At 35.4% G+C, this 18,494-nt stretch overlaps 1 long non-coding RNA gene across 1 annotated transcript in view; it reads right to left on the bottom strand.

Annotated features, from left to right (window-relative positions):
- Positions 1 to 4,406: 4,406 nt before the first annotated feature.
- LOC110570296 overlaps positions 4,407 to 18,494 on the bottom strand; it is a 135,349-nt gene continuing 121,261 nt past the window's right edge. The window contains exons 2-3 of the long non-coding RNA XR_002479715.1: positions 13,331 to 13,489; positions 4,407 to 4,418 (exon numbers count right to left, since the gene is read on the bottom strand). This is a non-coding gene — a long non-coding RNA (uncharacterized LOC110570296). The remainder of the gene's footprint in view (positions 4,419 to 13,330; positions 13,490 to 18,494) is intronic.

Here is an 18,494-nt window from a genome sequence, read left to right as displayed (position 1 = left end):
GCCTGAATGATGAGCTGACTGAAACTGCCTTTCACTAACACAGGAGAAAATGGCTAGTACACTAAGTTTGGGGTGCATTAGAGATGCCAAGACAGCCAGGCAGGCATAAGGGTCTGGGTTCAGGAGGAAAATGGGATGCAGATATAGGTTACAAAGAACAGATCCTATGGAGCTGGCCAGTCCACCCCCCACTGATTTCTTCCCTGTCCAGAATATATCTCCCACATCAATTCCTGCCCCTTCCACCCACTCACATGTCTGGGAAGTAAACATAAATCAAAATCTGTTCATGAGTCACTGGCTTCAGAAATGTGCCTAATTTGCTCTCTGAAGTTGAGAACAGAGCCAGAACAGGCCCAGATTTTCAACTGGTAACTGTTTGGCCTTGGCTTTCTCTTAAATACCCTTAGCCTTGGCAACCTGGCTGTCTGAATTTATGGCTTGGCCCCTGGACTTTTATTGTTTCTGTCAACCCAGCCTGGACCATCCCCTTAGCCAAGCAGTACCCTGTGCTAGCCCAAGGAATTTTTAAATAAAAATTAGGAGAAAAACATGCTCTTTGGTTGGCATTCACTGTCTCAAGGACTCATAGTTTAGTGTCAGAAGATATCTTTCTGCTAATTAGAAAAGGTGGGCCTTGTGCAGGGCATAACATCTGTATGTGCAGCTCTGATCTGGCTTCAGACTGAGCTATTTGGCTCTTTGGAAGAATGTCTATGCCCACTTTAAGTCCTGAACCGTTCTTGTGTCTCACTTACACTGCAGCTACCATCAGCAGCTTTTATACTTCACTTTACCCCTAGGCAAGTAATACCTGTGAGGAACAGACATGAATTGTCCTACCAAGGTGTAAGCCCATATTCCCAACTTTGGTCCACCTCTAAAAGTATATAGGAGTTCTGACAAGCAATCAAGGGTTAAACACCTTCATCCTCTACCCTTTGAATAGCACTAGCCCTGGGGGAAACCTGCCGTCACTGGGAGAGGTCTTGCCCTCAGTATTTGGCAGCCAAGATCACAATCAAACCTCAGCACCAGTACCTCAGACATGTTCCACAGGACAGTGAACTTTATACATCCAGTATGCTATGGCTGAAATTGGGTTTGGCAGGGTAGCCTAAGAAAATAAGAAAATGATAATAAGTCAGATGAATAAATGTACATTAGGCTGCCACAAACCTGTGTGGAAGGATTTGTCTCCTCTCTTTGAAGAAATTAGGCATTGGTGAACTTTCTATCTTATGAAGCCTCTGACTTCATGAGATTCAGAGGAAACAGAAGTAAGCTGTGTTTTAGAAAGTATTCCCTAGAATAGGAAACAGCAAGGGAAGTTTCTAGAATACACTGTCCATCCACCTAAAGATTCAGATGTAACAGCAAAAGCAGTTCTTCTGCCGAGCTTACCCCTGCTTGCATGCTCCGTTTATAAGTAAACATCTTAGAAGGAATGCTCATAGACATATTGGTAGTGAAAACAGGTAACAGAGAAAGATTTTCAGAGGATATAAAGATCTCTGTATTAACATCTGAGGCTATATAGTCCTCCTCTCCACACTCTGTGTCAGTGAGAATTGACTGAGGACTCAGATTATAATCTTGTTCTGAATGGGCCAAAAAATAAAATACTCCTTAACTTCTTACCTAATAATTCATAAAGTTACCCTATCCTGAATGAGCTAATTTGGAAATAAATTACCTGTCCCAGGATAATTAAGAGCTTATTGTAAAAACAAAGTAACGAGGATGAAGAAACTTAGAAAATCAGCTAAAAAAGGTCCCAAGTGCCTCTTTAATAAATTACATTCCCTTAAAAGTCATTAGGCAATGGAATATAGCATCACACTAAAAATAATGGCTTTCCTCTTTTTAACTTTCATTGTTAATTTAAAAAAAATCAATCGATTTGTAATGAATGTTTCCTTCTTGGGCTGAGGAAGGTTCTGAGGAGAAAGCCTTATATAAAAGTCATTCTTCACCAAAAAAGAAACAAAATCTGGATCACAGTAAATATAATTAAGATGTACTCTATTTTTCTTTTCCTTTTTAGTTAGAAAATAAACCTTACTTTTTAGAGCAGTTTTAGGCTCACAGGAAAACTGACCGGAGGGTACAGAGATTTCCATATATCCCTGCCCCCACACATGCACAGCCTCCCCCACTGCCAACATCTCTGACCAGAGTGTTACATTTGTTCCAGTTGAACCAACACTGACACATTGTTATCACCCAAAGTCCCTAGCTTACTTTAAGTTTCACTCGTAGTGTAAATTTTGTGGATTCTGACAAATATCTAACGACAGGTATCTACCACTGTAGTATCATACATAATAGTTTCACTGACCTAAAAATCCTCTGTGCTCCACCTATTCATCCTTCCCTCCCCACTAACCCCTGCAACCACTGATCTTTTTACTGTCTCCATAGTTCTGTCTTTTCCAGAAGGTCATATAGTTTTCGGAATTATATAGTATCTAGCCTTTTCAGATTGGCTTCTTTCACTTAGTAATATTCATCTTTTCTCTTAAAGGCATTATAAAACTTCCCCAAAGCCATGTATGTCGATATGGCAAAGTGAGAAAAAGTATGAAGGCTCACACTCAAGTACTAATTTTGCCACTTCGGGCAAGTGACTTACCTTTAATAGGCCTTGGTTTTCTCATCTGTAAAATCAGGAAAACATTAATACCTATCCCACTAACTTTATGATGTTGTTGTGAATGTCAGGTTTCTTTTCTTAAAAATGAAGGAGTGCATGGGTGGTGTAGTTGGTTTGAGCGTCCAACTCTTGGTTTTGGCTCAGGTCTGATCTTGGGGTCATGAGATAGAGCCATGCATCAGGCTTCATGCTCAGCATGGAGTCTGCTTGGGTTTCTCTCTCCCTCTCCCCTTCCATACTCCCCACCTCTCAGTGTGTGTGTGTGTCCATGTGTGTGCACGCACGCGTGCTCTCTCTCTCTTTCTAAAATAAATAATCTTTAAAAAAAGGAGGTACTAATGTCTATGTTGTAGAGTCCTTGTATGAATTAAATAGGTAATGTGTTTGAAGAGCTTAGCACCATGCCTAGAACATACTGCATATTTAATAATGGTAGCTGCCATGCTATTTTTATTTTAATGTATGCTAAATACTTTTTATTTGACCCTCTAAAACTATTCTCTGCTTTTTACCATCTTGCCTTGTGGGGCACAATTGCTAAATTGAATATACCTCCCTCTGGATTTCCTGAGGTCAACCAATGGGAGGTCCCAGAGGAGGTTAGAAGTTGGGAGGGAGAGAGATGGGTCTTTACTCCCTGCGCCTTTTTTCTGTCATACTGTAGTTTGGTTGTGGCTGCATTCCCCCTTGAAGGACAAAAATCTTGCTGGGCAACCATCTTAGCGTTGGCTTCCCTTAACCCTGACCATCCCTATATAAGAAATCTCTTAAATTATCCCTTGAGGTAATTTAGGAAGTTTCTGTTGTTTTTTGTCAGGAAGACACATAATGTTTGCCCTTCATATTTATTGGCACAATTATTACTGTTTTTTTAACATTGTAAAGCAGCCAAGGCATCGTAAAATCAAGAACCATATGCAACTGTACAAAATCTTGCAAGTTATTATTGACATCCTTCTATATCCAACACTGGTCAGAATTTATGAAGATGTACTTTTAGATTCAATTTAAAAAGTGGAAAAAATTACAGAGATTTGGGGAAAAGATACAAAAATTGTAAAATATCTATAAGAAAGGCTGGTCAATTTTTCCTCACTAAAAATATACCAAAAAATACAACAACAACAAATTGCTGGGTATTATTTAGCTTTGTAGCACAAAGGCAATTATTTAAAGTGCAGTTAATGTTTGTAGCTGATGTTTCACAGATGTGTCCCCCAATGTAATACTTCATTTCTGGAACCATGGTGGGATATGGACCATCCCCAAAGGGAAGACTTTTATAATAATAGTTCAAGGAGATTTTCAATTGCAGCAAGAATTTTCACTAATAATGAAGGAATTAATTGAAGTGCAAATAATCCTCTGCTATGGTTCTACGTTTGACAATGAACTAACCATTTTGCCTTAGCAAAATCACTGCCTGCATTTTTTCCCCAATTTTATAAATATTAATTATATAATATATATTTATTACAAATCATGTTAAAATGAAAAACAGGTCAACCTTAGTGCTAAGTTTAAAACAAAAAAGTAATAGAGAATGTGCAAATGTGGTGTTGACTTTATTGTGTGAATGGGACATGACACTCCACCCAGAATATTCTGTAATAAAGCTACTTACTTTAGGTTTTGGTCGAGCTCCAGTTGACATCTGGTTTGGCACACCATCAAGATTCTGGATGTTTCCAGTTTTATTTCTACAAATTCCTTTCCTCTGACGATTTTTTTTTTAAAGCTTAGTCTTCAGATTTATAGAATTCTGTAGAAAGAAATTTTAAGCAGGTTATTTTTCACATACAAAGAATTATTCTTAGGCAGTAATTCATCTCAATTAGTCAATAAAAATACATGCTTTGAAAATTAACATAAACTGTGGAATATTCCCCTATATTAATAATTTTTCCAAAGACATTTATGATTAGGCTCAGTGAGATCAGCCTAGTTAAGCCTAAGAACTTTTTGTGAATGAATGTAAATTTATAAATTAAAATTACTTTTAATCTACCAAGGTAAAATATAGTACTACACTGGCATCTCATAAAACTTTCTAAAATTCAAAACCAAAGGTGTCTTTAAAATGGAAATAATAAGATGTGGCTCATACAGAGCCACATTATTATAGGCTTTAAGATCTCAGTTTATATATTTTGTTAAGTAGGGAAAAAATTATAAATTTATATTTCTGAGGGTTAGCTATAGAATTAAAATTACTGAAAACATATTAGCATAAAGAGAATCCTAAACTTTGTAGATATAGTAAAAGTCTTTTTCTAGAATGTTGGATAAATCCTCATTGAATTGGAGTAATTAAGTTTGTCTTGATTAATTCTTCCCACTGCTTGGAAGTCTTCCACATCTCTCTACGTCCAAGTTACTTATACAAGTTACCTAGCAGCCTCTAGTGCAAAGTTCTATCCTGGTCTATTTCTTCTGGAACAAGTATCAAGTTCTACAGAAGTAGGGAAGGTTAGAAATGTGAATTTTTCATTTAACTAAAATTTTACTCATTGATCATCAGGTTGTTTGCGGGCAGGGTGAATAAAAGATCTGGAACAAACAAACTTTATTGAATTGTATATGAATGTAGCACTGCCAAATACTAACTATATAACCTTGGACTTAATTTCCTCAAATCTTAATTTGTTCACCTATAAAACAATACTTTCTGACATTTATTGAACACTTCTTTGTGCCTGGCATATTTGACCAATGGAATGTAAGTCCATAGGAATCTGCCAAGTCTGAGTGGAATCATTAAATGTGAAGCTTGGACATTACATTTTTCTTACTCTTGATGCCGCAACTCTCCTGTGGTGAAAAGAATTGACTATGATGATGAGAATAATAGTGATACGACGATGATAATGGTAGATAACATGTTTGACAGGCACTGTTACATGTTTTATATATTTACCTTTTAAAAACAATCCCGATTTGTTTACACTAGAAGCTTACTAACTAAAAAATATGTCCTAGAAGGGTTTGAGGAAATAGAAGTGTGTACATACTTCTGCCCTCGAGGAAAGGCCACGAGGAAGCTAATGGGGCCATGTCTTACTTCAAGTATACACTGACTTTTAAACATATGACTTATTAAATTTCAAAAAAAGCAGCTTTAGACAACAAATAAGACTACAATGAACTGGCAGCCAGGGGGGCTGACAATGCAGTGCATCGGCATTGGGTTGACCAATGAGCGCTACGCTCTTCTGATTACTGCTAATGTCTATCTCTGCCACTAGTGTAGACAATTTGACGGATGCCTAGAGGAACAACTCCCTGTGGGCTCTTTTGTAAAATGAGGATGGTGCTGGCACCTATTTCAATAGGCTGCAGTGTACTGCGTGAAAGCCCCTGTAAGTACTGCTGGTGTTGCTGTTCTTACAACTCAGCAGGTGGGGACAGTCTTCTCCTTCAGGAAATTAGGGACTGTATCTTCTTCAGGAAAAAAATGACATTCGCTGACAGAATATTAAATATAAGATCCTGTGTGTGATACTTTCACATATACTACTTCGCTTTCTTCTTCCCAGCCATTCTGTGAGGTGAGTCTTGCTGTTCTCATTTTATAAAACAATTGCTAAAGAGAATGAGTTCTTGATGAGGCTCACGTGGCAAATGAGAGCACTTAGCTCTCCTGATTCTCCTCAGAGATTTCTCAACTCCCCTGGATTTCTCTTTGTATCCTTGCCCAGCCCCATCCCCACGCCCTCTTCTGTCTAAATACCATCATAAGCTCTCACTCATCTGGTTAACAGGCCTGGGCTTCTCTTAGCCCTGTGGATGATGGATACCTGCAGAGATTAGGAAATGAGGCTGAAACTGTAGGAAGGAATTGACCATAACAACCCAGCAGCTTTCTAGAGCTCCCATGGCAAAGGCAGGGCCACTTACAGCACTTTTTGAATACATGCTAAGGCACTTGATATTTTTGGCACTGTTATAAGTAATACCTTTTCGTAAAATTTACATTTTGTATGTTCTGTAATTGGTACATAAAAATTCAATTGATTTTTCTTAATTGATGTTGTGTCCATAAATATATGTAAGGTTTTTAATTAATGTTATATACTTGGGGGTGTTGTCTTTGTACTCTTATATATGGGACTAATAATACCTTTGTTTCCTTTCTATTCCTTGTACTTTTCGTTCTTTTATTTTCATTATTACTAGGCTAGGACCTCTAATCAGTGCTGATTAGAGGAGGTAAAAGATATACTGATCTTATTTCTGATTTTAAGGAGAATGCTTCCAACACTTCTCCATTTAAGTGTGATGCTGACTGTATGGTTTTTGTTTTTGTGTTAATCAGGCAGTTCCTTTCTTTTGATAAAAAATTTTTAAATGAAAAGATATTGAATTTTACTGAATGCATTTCCTCCATCTATTAAGATAATCACATTTTTCTTCTTTAATCTCTTAAGTTATAAATCATATTAATCTTGTATTAAGCCAACCATGCATTCCTATATTATATCATCAAAGTAACTTTCAAGTCTTTAAAGACTATTTATGATAATGAATCTTGGAATTCATCAAATTCCCTTTAGATAACTGGACATATCAATCAACTACACTAAGATATTTACAATTTTTTTAAAAGATTTTATTTATTTATTTGACAGAGAGAGAGCACAAGCAGAGGGGAGTGGCAGGCAGAGGGAGAAGGAAAAGCAGGCTCCTCCCTGAGCAGGGAGCCTGATGTGGGACTCGATCCTAGGACCCTGGGATCATGACCCAAGCCAAAGGCAGACGCTTAACTGACTAAGCCACCCAAGGGCCCCGATATTTACAATTATTAAACCATCCTTACATGCATGACATCAACTGTGCTTGGTTGTGATAAGCAATTCCTTTTAATCTTAGTTTGGTTAGCTGCTATTTTCTTTAGCATTTTTACATTCATATTCATTTTTGTCCTCTGTCAAGCTTTTGTATCAAGATGTTAGTTTCATAAAATAAACATGGAAGCTATACATCTTTATAAATGAGGTTCAGAAAATTTATATTGCATGAGAATTATCCATTCTTTGAAAATTTCAAAGGACTCACAGGCCTTTTGAGAACTTGTTTAATTTATCCCATTGGTTTGGGTCTATTCTGGTATGTGACTCCTGAATGAATTTTGACAATATATATTTTAATATAACATTATCTATTACAAAGTCTTTCAAATTTATTAGTAGACCTATGTACACTCTTGTACTTTTAAAATAATATTGTATCTGATATTATAGCCTTCTTGTTCCAAATTTTATTTCTGTTATTTAGTGGAAAGAGCCTAGTATTTAGGTTAGACAGACTCACCACTAAGGCAGACAAGTCAATTCATTTGTTAGATCTCAGCTTAATCACCACCGCCTCTGGGAAACCTTGCATCACTCCTGGGAGAGGTTTCTGTGGATTTCTGTACTTCCTCTATCAAAACATTTGTTTCACAGTATAATTGTTTGTTTAACGGGCAGCTTCAAAGTTAAACTGTAAGCTCTATGAGAGTAATGACAAGGTATATCTAGTTTACCACCACGCACCTAGCACAGTGTCTGAAAAAGAATGAACGCTCAGTAAATCTTTGTTTGAACGAACAAGTTAATTGTTTCCATGTTTTACTCTGCCTGTCTCTTCCATAAGACCACAAGTTTTAATTGCTTTTTATAGCTACCATACCAAAAGAGCAGAAGAGTGATTAAAAATGCCAGCTCTGGAGCTTGAGTGTAGGGTTCAAAGCTAGGCTCTGCCATTCACTAGCTGTGTGACTATGAACAAATTACTTCACTTCTCTGTACTTCAGTTGCCTCTCTGTAAAACTAGAAATAATAATGCTGGACTGTAGGGAGTTTATATATGCCTGATACACAGTAAATGATGAATTAATGATAGCTATTATTATGTTAGTACATGACAAGTAAATGAATGGATAAAAGAATAATGAACCTATGAAAACAGAGAAAATAATGATATTATTTGCTCTGCTCTGGATGTTCTGAGGATCAAGTGACAGGAATTTTAACTAATGAAAACCATTTGAAGTATTTTATTAGAACCATTACAAATGGGAAGCCCCAGTGGCCACAAGAAAGAGAACTGTTTTCTTCTTTGGAAAAAAATGACAAGGTTAGAGAAATATTTAATAAGGTTTTGTTCCTATTTGGAGCAAAAAAATTGGAATATTTTTCTTAAATTGGATTTTTTCTTTTATATCTTAGTCTCTACAATACAACTAGGTTATTTCAAAGTTTAATTTAATGTTTTTATAACTATGAAATACCTGAATAAAAATTTTTCTTCAGACTTGATAGCTCTTTTGGAAATAATTTCTGATTTTCCAAATATTTTTTTTCCCCTAGGTCTTTTTATCCATTACTTACTTCTCATAGTTCATACGTTATTCAAATAATGCCTCTTTATTTGTTTTTCTCCTGGACAAAGAAATTTTAAAATGCTATCCCTATAGTCATTCTCAAAGGTTGCCATGTGTAAATATTAGCCCTAGAGTATTAGACTTCACTGATGTAATAATAATTGAATATTTTTTCCTATATACAACTGAGTCATGACATAGAAGTGCAAGAAACCAATAAGGAAATTCTCTTCCTAATGTGGGCCAAAATCTCATATTAAGAGAGCTAAGAAAAAAGTTGCTAAAATATTTACAGTTATGCAAATATACCCAAAATTGAAATGGTGTGCTATTGTTGACGGATGTCCAAGTCTAAGAATAGATAAACAGCAAATTATTTGACTCATTTTACTCTTTTCAGAAGAAAAGAAATAAAAAATGGGAATACAAATAATCCTTTTCTTTAAAAAATTCTATGACATTTCTAAAATATACAAGATTCTAATTTTTATATATTATTTAAAAGTATAGCATGCCATTCGCTAATTTCCTCATTTGCAAAGAAGAATCTTACTAATTAACTGATTTGAAAATTGAAGACTATTACATTTAATTTTTTAGAGGAAAGCGCAACATTTATAAAGAAACATCCATAATTTAAAACATTTAAAATACTGACTTAATATCCAGTTGCAACAATAGGCATAAATAATGTAACATCAGTTTTTGATCCCAAATATAAATGAAGTGAGCCAAAGGTCAAAACTATGCATAGACTCAAAGTCACCTTTGCCATTTAGTTTTCAAGTAGTAGATGTGTTCTGTATCTCAAAAGAGAAGCTTGTGTAATTAACCTTCAGGAGAACATTAAAAACACAAAGAAGAAACTGAAAATTTTCCTGAGCTGAGCTAAAATAGTTTTTATTGAATTCATTTTTGACAATGTTTCTAATCTGTTCTTCCTATAACTGGGACTAATTTACTTATCCTGCCAAATTAGACTAAAAAAGACACACTTGATTCCAGATCCATCTGAGAGAGGCCTTCTAGTTTTTTGTATTCCTAGTTTTTTAGACACAAGATTCCTCTTCTCTATCACAATAATTACTATTTATTTAGTGCTTGTACTGAGTGTAGCAAAAGCAGGCTGCTGCTTAAATTCAGGTTATGCTTTTTCTGCTTACTGTTGTGTGACCTGAGCAAGTTACTTAAGTTCTCATTGTCTCTGCCATCTCATTAGATTAAAAATGGTGGTATTAATAGGACCTACTAATAAGATTTTATTTATTATTTTCCATTTTGTTTTTTGGCCCATATTTTATCAAGATGTTGTTAGGACTTCAGGAAGCCAGAGTTCTTTTTTTTTTAAGATTTTATTTATTTATTTGACAGAGTGAGACACAGCGAGAGAGGGAACACAAGCAGGGGGAGTGGGAGAGGGAGAAGCAGGCTTCCCACTGAGCAGGGAGCCCGATGCAGGGCTCGATCCCAGGACTCTGGGATCATGACCTGAGCCGAAGGCAGACACTTAACGACTGAGACACCCAGGTGTCCCAGGAAGCCAGAGTTCTAATTGTATTATAACCTCTATGAGATCTATGACTATACTCTTGCTGATGGATCAAGTACCACAAAACAGTCAGTGGAGACCCAACACATACTGACCAAGGAAAAGCGCCATGCTGACTGAAGAACCCAAATGTCTTTTTCAAATCCCTCACTGGGATCCACTGAAGATGGATACAGAAGTGACAGAACAAAACATAAGATGTGAGAACACAGAAGACTCATGATGACATCCAGTTCAACTTAATATAGTGACATATAGGACATGCTTTGGCAGTCTTGTGGCTTTATTTGTCACTTGTACATAGTTGATTGCAGTATCTGCATCTTTCCCCTGCACCCAATGGCTTCCTTAGGCAAAGTATCTTTGGAGCCACTCAATTCTTGTCTCCATTCATTCATTCATTCATTCCCTCATATTCCAAACACTGTACAAGCACTGGGAAAACAAAAATAAATATATTTTCTTGAAGAGCTCTAGTCTAGGGAGAAAGAATCATGTAGATTGATAATATTATAAGGATTTAAACCAAAGTATATACACAATGATATGGGAACACAGACAATACAGCAAATAATTCTGCCTGGGGAAAAGGAAGAGTTCATAGAGAAAATAACCTTTAAACTGAGTTTTGAAGGAAGAATAGTACTATTTCAAGGGAAGAGAATCCCAGAGACACGAAAGCATAAAAAGAATACTGCATATTCAAAGAATAGTGAGGATTTTCGTCTGATTCCATCTGACTGGGCCTAGTGGATAATGGCAACACATGATGTGTGCGAGTGAAATGGGGGTCCTCAGATAAGAAGCCACATATTAAGGAGTTTGACGCTTTCCTGTAGGTAAGGAGAACCCTGTGGATTTCTTGTTGTTGTATTTTACAACTGATAAAGCTAAAGAATACAGGGAGATTATATAAGTATCAAGGAGTTTAAACATGCCTTGGTATCGCAACATTTCTCATGTGAGTTCAACTCTCCCTTGCCTCTGCTCCCTCCCTTTTTTGCAAATGGTTTTTCAAAACAATGTTTTTGTCATCAACTATAAATATAAAAAAGCGCACAAACAGATGCACAGCTTAATGAATAACTCAACTGTGAAGGATCTTTTAACTACCGTTTGGTCAAGAAGTAAAATGTTGCCAGAACTCTGCCCCACTCCTCTAACAAAATCCCCCAATATCCTCCATACCAATTCTAATCTCCTTCTTCCTCCCAAAAGGAATTGTTACGGACTTTTACAGTTATTATTTCCTTGCATTTTTCATAGCTTTATCAGTCAAATGTGTATCCCTAGATGCTAAAGTTAGTGCAGCCTCTATAAATTTTTTTGATATCTTTTAACTCTCTTAATCCATAACTTATTTGTTACAATTTACCTGTTGAAAAACCCAAGTTTTTCTACACTCTGTAGTTTTCCACAGTCCAAATTTTGCAAATTGCATGTTCAATAGTACATTTTAACTTGTTCCTGTCTTGTTTTTCTGAAAATCAGTATGTTAATCCAATTTGGGTTCCATGACTCTTGGTAGCGCTGAGTGCTTCCATCAAGAAATATATAATACCTGATTGTCTTTCTTTTTTATATTAGTCAGTGATGCTAACTACCTATATTTCTGAATTTATTAAGGGTTGCAACATGATTATATTTTAATTTTTTTTTCATTTATGAGTTGGAATATATTCATATAGAGATGTTTCCCTCATTTACTGCTTGGTTAACCAGTGTTCTGGTTCATAAAGGAAAGCAGGATAAATATTTAAGTCTTTCACTTCATTATTAGTTTTCAAGATAATGAATTGGTTTCCTATTATCTTCTAAAAATGATAATTCTTTTTAAAAAATATCATTATGAACACATGGATTTAAATATATTTGATGAGTTTCAATCCATTGCAATTATTCTCATGATTGAAGTTCACATTGTTCTACCTTTGGCCAATAGGAACCTTTTCAAGTAGTATTTGATAGCTTCCTAGCCATAAAATAACAAGCTATTCTAGGTTCATCTTGTACATTTCATCCCCTAAATCTAGAATTAGAAAATTTTCAAGAAGCTCTGATTTCTTTTAATGAGAAATTGCATTCCAAAAACACATTCTACACAATAAGGATACAGTACTCATTGCTACTGGGTTGGTAATTAGTTTCTAGTTGTTTTCCGCAGGGGAAAAAGAGAGGTACTTCATGAGTTCATATTGATACTTACAATTCAAATTTAGGATTACAGTACTTTTATTTAATCTCTAAGCTATTACATTTGTTTCCCCTTCCTTCTACACTGAGAACATTGGTTCCCAAGGACACAGGCTACAAATCCCATAGTTACTCATTTGTTTTTAACTCATATTATACACATGGGGTGCCTGGGTGGCTCAGCCGTTAAGCGTCTGCCTTTGGCTCAGGTCATGATCCCAGGGTTCTGGGATCAAGCCCCACATTGGGCTCCCTGTTCCGCGGAAAGCCTGCTTCTCCCTCTCCCACTCCCCCTGCTTGTGTTCCTGCTCTCACTCTCTCTCTCTGTGAAAATAAATAAAATCTTAAAAAAAAAAAACCCTCATATTACACACAGAATGGTCTCAAAATAACAATATTAATACTACCACCACATGAGTACTAAAAACACTTAAAAATTTTTTTTTTGCATATGCTCTCCTCAATTCTCCATCCCTTTCTACATTTTTAACCATTATGTACTATACTCTCATTCTCTTAGCCTTCATTTTGTCTTAGTCCTACTAAGAACTACATATTCAATGCTCACCAGTTCTTCTGTTGATGTCTCTCTGGTCATTAGGTTACCTGAAGCTCAGTCTCTAGTAGATTCTTCAGAAAGAGCTAAAGACTCCCGGTGCTTTTTTCATTTGAAAGTCAGTTTCACTGGATACAAAATGTTTGGCTCATGTCTTCTTTCCTTGAGAATCTAAAGAAATGAGAAAATCTTATTTTCTTTGAACAGAAAGAGTTGCTCTTGAAAAGTTTGATGATTATCTAATTATAATCTCTGATAGATTACATGCTTTTTTCCCCCTAGTCAAAGAATATTTTTTCTCTTAAACCCAGTAATTGTACTAGAACATCTTTGTGTTCATCATTCTGGATTGATATTCTTAAGTGTATGGTGAGCTCTTTCAACATGTAACTTCAAATCCTTTTTATTTCAGAAAAGTTTTCTGAAATACAGTTATTTAGAATTTCTTCTGATCCCTTCATTTAGTTTTCTTTTGTGGACTTTTTTTTTTTTTTAAAGGTTTTATTTATTTGACAGAGAGAAAGACAGCCAGAGAGGGAACACAAGCAGGGGGAGTGGGAGAGGGAGAAGCAGGCTTCCCGCGGAGCAGGGAGCCCGATGTGGGGCTCGATCCCAGGACTCTGGGATCATGACCTGAGCCGAAGGCAGACGCTTAACGACTGAGCCACCCAGGCGCCCTCTTTTGTGGACTTTTAAAAAAATATATCTTTTAAGAAATTCTATTCTCAAGTCATAAAAACATTTCAAAAGTTTTCAAGCTTTGACTTTTATTTTTAAGCTCTTAATACACCTGGAACTGAGTTTTGTGTATAGTATGATGTGTGTATACAATTCTTTTCATGAAAACAGGAGAGAAATTTATGTTACTTGTATTTCTGAGCAATTTTTTCCTTTATCTCATGGAATTTTGAATTAGTCTGATTCATATCTGGTGTCTGACTCAGTAAGAGGACCGTAAAGTATAGCAATGCCTATGTTCACTTAAGGCAACAGAGCCAGAGGGAAAAAGCCATGTTAGGAACTCACTGTACTTCTACGTACAGCTTAGCCAAGGAAGGGCAAGTGCTTTGTGTGGACCAGATGCACACCTTCCAGATGAAGAAACCAGCCAAGAAGTCTCTTAGGAAGGACTACATTGCCAAGAGATATACTTAAGGGAAAGAACTACTTCTTTTGAGAAGCCAAAAGAATCTGGGTGAGGTGAACTCCTCAGATGTCCACAGCTAAGTGTTGGTTGAAGTCTTAAGTGGTCAGTTGGGGAACAAGGCCCATCTTAGAGTACTGTAGTTGGATATTCCAGGCAGAGGAATTTAGAGAGCCTGCTTTAAATATCAGTCAAGCCCCAAGAATATCAATTCCAGATTATTACACTACTTGCCATGTAAACCTGGATCTTTTCCCCCAATCCTTTCAACACTGTCCAGCTCTGCAGGAAAGCTCTACACACATGCTAGGCCCTTAACAAATGATGGCTCTCATTATCAGTGCCCTTCTTTGCTATCACAGTCTGAGATATCATCTCTTACTTGAGTAAATCATAGAGTATTTCCCATTGGATGAGTGTCTCCAATTATTCTCAAAGTTCCTAGAAAATAAGGACATATTTTATACTTACTTCATATTCATCAGAATATTATAAAGAACTTTGTACTTAGAATTTTTCAATAATTAGTTACTGATCAATAAGTAGAGGTAAGTGGAGTTAATACATTACAACAGGAATGCCTTGGGCCAGGCAAGAAAAGCCAATCAGCATTCCTGAAATAGTACCTTTTATTAACCTAGTCAGCTTTTTACTAAATTTTCTAGTCTCAGGTTTCTCATTATCAATACAATGTCACTCTGTTTTACATCTTGGAGTCTCCTACTATAAAAGATCAGGCCTTTTATGTTATTTGGGGGTATCAGAATATCTTCTTTGGAATGGTACTCAAGCTCAATGAGAGCCAAATGACTTCACTGGCTGATGTGCTGTTGTGTGTAAAGTTCTCTAAGCTATGTAAGAGTGTTCTGAACAAAACAAGGAAAATAGTTGAAGACAGAGGAGAAGGGCGTGTTTTCCTTTGGATTTAAACATAATTCCTAAGGTAGACTTTTGAATTCAACATTTTTAAAAGGTCTTTTGCTTTTTAATCATTTAATTTAATCATGTAATCCTTGTTTTAAAGATGTTTGAAACCATATGCTTGATTTTTTTCATGCATTTTTCATGCCTCTATTTTGGGATCATGTATACTGTTATGTAGGCAGAAAAGAACATTTTCTTTTCTACTATATTTCTTTTATTCATACAATCCACTGTTGAAATACTGTTAAAAATGGCTATCGAACATTTCAATGTCTTCAGATATATTTACCTTCTTCTTAATCTAATCATTAAGTGCCTTCTGTAAACACCATGAGGGTAGGGATTGTGTCTGTTTTAAGATAATTTTATAAAAACTGAATTTTCTTTCATTAATCTATAAATTGTGTTAATCTACCATCCAAATGAAACACTCACCCCAAAGATGGACAGTAGGGAAAATTAAAATGCATTGTTTTCTTGATGAAAGAAGACATCATTCTTTTCTCATCTAGTAACTTTTCCAAATTCCAGACAAAATACAAGAAACAAAAATGGGTTTTCATTATCATGTAAATCTGAATATGAGTGGCCAAAAATAAAAACCAAAGTAACAAAGGCACTAACTGGAAATTTTAGCACCAAGTCATCATGTGAACACTCATATCGAGGATTCAAAAGTAGTGTAGCATAGATAATTAAATATTTAATCATGATAATGATTACTTATAATTTAAAAGCAGCTGAGGAAGAGTCATGTGGAATTATTTTTGAACTATAACAATTTCAAATTAATATACTTAACTAAAATACATTTTGTATTTTACATTTTACCACAGAAAACCAAAGGCAATGAATTAAGGATATAGTTGATTTTTAGTAATTTAAAAACAAAACTTCAAGAAGCAGATAATTGAGAGAAAATGTCAGTTTGCTGTTTTAATTTTAAAAATAATTCAATTGTATGAATCAAAGGGATATGACAAAGGGCTGCTCCAAAGGGAGGCAGGGCAGAGTTGTTATGTACTAAGGTTAACTTTATTTTGAACATAGAAAACTTATATTCTTTCTCTTATTACAAAAGCTGAAGTAAGTATGTTTCAGTTCTCAATATGACTATTTGTGTTTTGGGGATAAAGGAAATGTTGCACCCTTATTTATGGCGTCTTCTTATATCTCTACAATAACCCCATTCAGAGTAGTAAAAGGCCCATTTGTTTTACTGTTCCATCTACACACATTATAAAAGGCAAGATGACTGCCAGAAAATCTATACTTAAACTACTGGATTGTAATAGGACTGAGCCATCCCTTATAGAACACATAGAGGTCAGATTTAACACTCCATATTGACCTCATCATGATCTGGAATAAGAGCATTTGGTGATTTTTAAGACATTAATAGAGCAGGGTTATGGGAAAGCCACTCTAGACTTGACACTTAATTTTTTGTGTGTGCATGTAAATGAGTTCAATGTATGACTGTTCCAAAAGAATTTCAAATAATTCAAGTTTACTCAATTATAGAATAGATACAATTAAATGTGAAACCCCAGTAATACAGTTAGAGAACTGGGAACTCAAATGTAGAAAAAAAAAAAAACGGTGAGGCAAGACTGAAATGGTGAATAAGATTACTAACTTGTATTGCCATTACTTCTTTGTACATGTATTTTTAAAGCAAGGAAATTAGAAAATTTAATCAGTGAAACATAATTTGGATAATTTTATAGTTGATACTGTAAGAGGTTTTTTTATTTTATCTGTTCTAAGCTGTATTTGTTTGTTCTATGGATTAGGAAAACAAAAACAAAGCACCAAATAATAAAGGAAATCAAGCTCAGAAAATAGAGTATTTGATTTTGAATGGTGTTTTTTAATCACAGGAGAATCTCTTACTGGATCTGAGAATCTTATAAAATTACTCAGTTCATAATTACTGCAAAACTGTTATGCTCCCTTGATAAAGTAGAAATTAAGTAAGTAGACCTTAGAAACGGGTATGAGAGTTGACATGGTAAAACCTGAGGACAAGTGTTTGTATTCAAGGGGCTTACAACCATGTCAGAGCTAGAACAATCTGAAGAGCAGGGTTAAAATGGAAAAGCCGGCGGATCATTCTTTTTATGGACATTCAACTACAAAATAAATTGGTTTTCCCCTTTAAAGAAAGAAGAAAGCCCTCTGCCAGCACACTGAACAGAACTTCCCATGATGTTTGATAACAGCCTATCCTCCAGTCTTTGGATGAGTCAGGCTAATTATTAATATGCTAAAGCCGAGCTCATGTTCCATTGTGTCACATAGTTTTCTAAGTGAAACTGCCTCACGATAGTGTTCTATTGGTTTGTTAGTAATAAAATTCCCTTGGAAATTGTTCATATTAGAGCTGCTTTATATTGAATTTTATTCTAAGTTAAACTCTATCAAGTTTTATTTTAGGTAAAAAAAACTATTTCAGGATTCATTAAATAGCAGCAAGAGAACAAAATCACAAAGTGTTATACTTGAACACTATGGGTGATGAAACTGTTTTGGAACAGTTCTGACCGTGGCTTTTAACAAAATGGACAGGCTATGTTTACAGACCTGTGAGGCAAGTTGTTTCATAGTTTTGCATCCTAATGTACTAGTGCAGTGTTCAGTATTTAACAGAGGATCAATCAATGTTTACTGAATAAAGCAAAATATGTGATGAGCAGAAATCTCAAAATATTGTGGGTTCTGAAACAGTGCTGCCATGTGGACAAATCCCTGAAATCTATATAATAATTTTATACACAATAATAGAACCTATCATGTATCAGACACTTCATAAATAGTACCTTTTTTAAAGCCAACAATCACCCTGGAAAGTAGACATATTATTTTTCAAATTAGGGAACTGAGGCATACAAAACTTAAATAACTTAATCCTCCACCAAGAAGTGGGGAATCTGGGATTAAGTCCTGCCCATTCTGACCTTTCTATAGCACACCCATGAGCTGGTGGGCAATGTTTTATATAATTATTGCTTGAGATTACAGTAAGAAATCAAATCCATTTTCTGTTTGGGAAGTGTATATCTCTTCACTGATATCTATAAAAATAAAGGGATGCATTTCTTCCTG

The sequence above is a fragment of the Neomonachus schauinslandi genome, chromosome 3 (assembly GCF_002201575.2).
Source record: "Neomonachus schauinslandi chromosome 3, ASM220157v2, whole genome shotgun sequence".
NCBI classification, from domain to species: domain Eukaryota; kingdom Metazoa; phylum Chordata; class Mammalia; order Carnivora; family Phocidae; genus Neomonachus; species Neomonachus schauinslandi.
The sequence above is the reverse complement of the archived record's forward strand: the minus strand, read 5'-3'. Positions and strand labels throughout refer to the sequence as shown.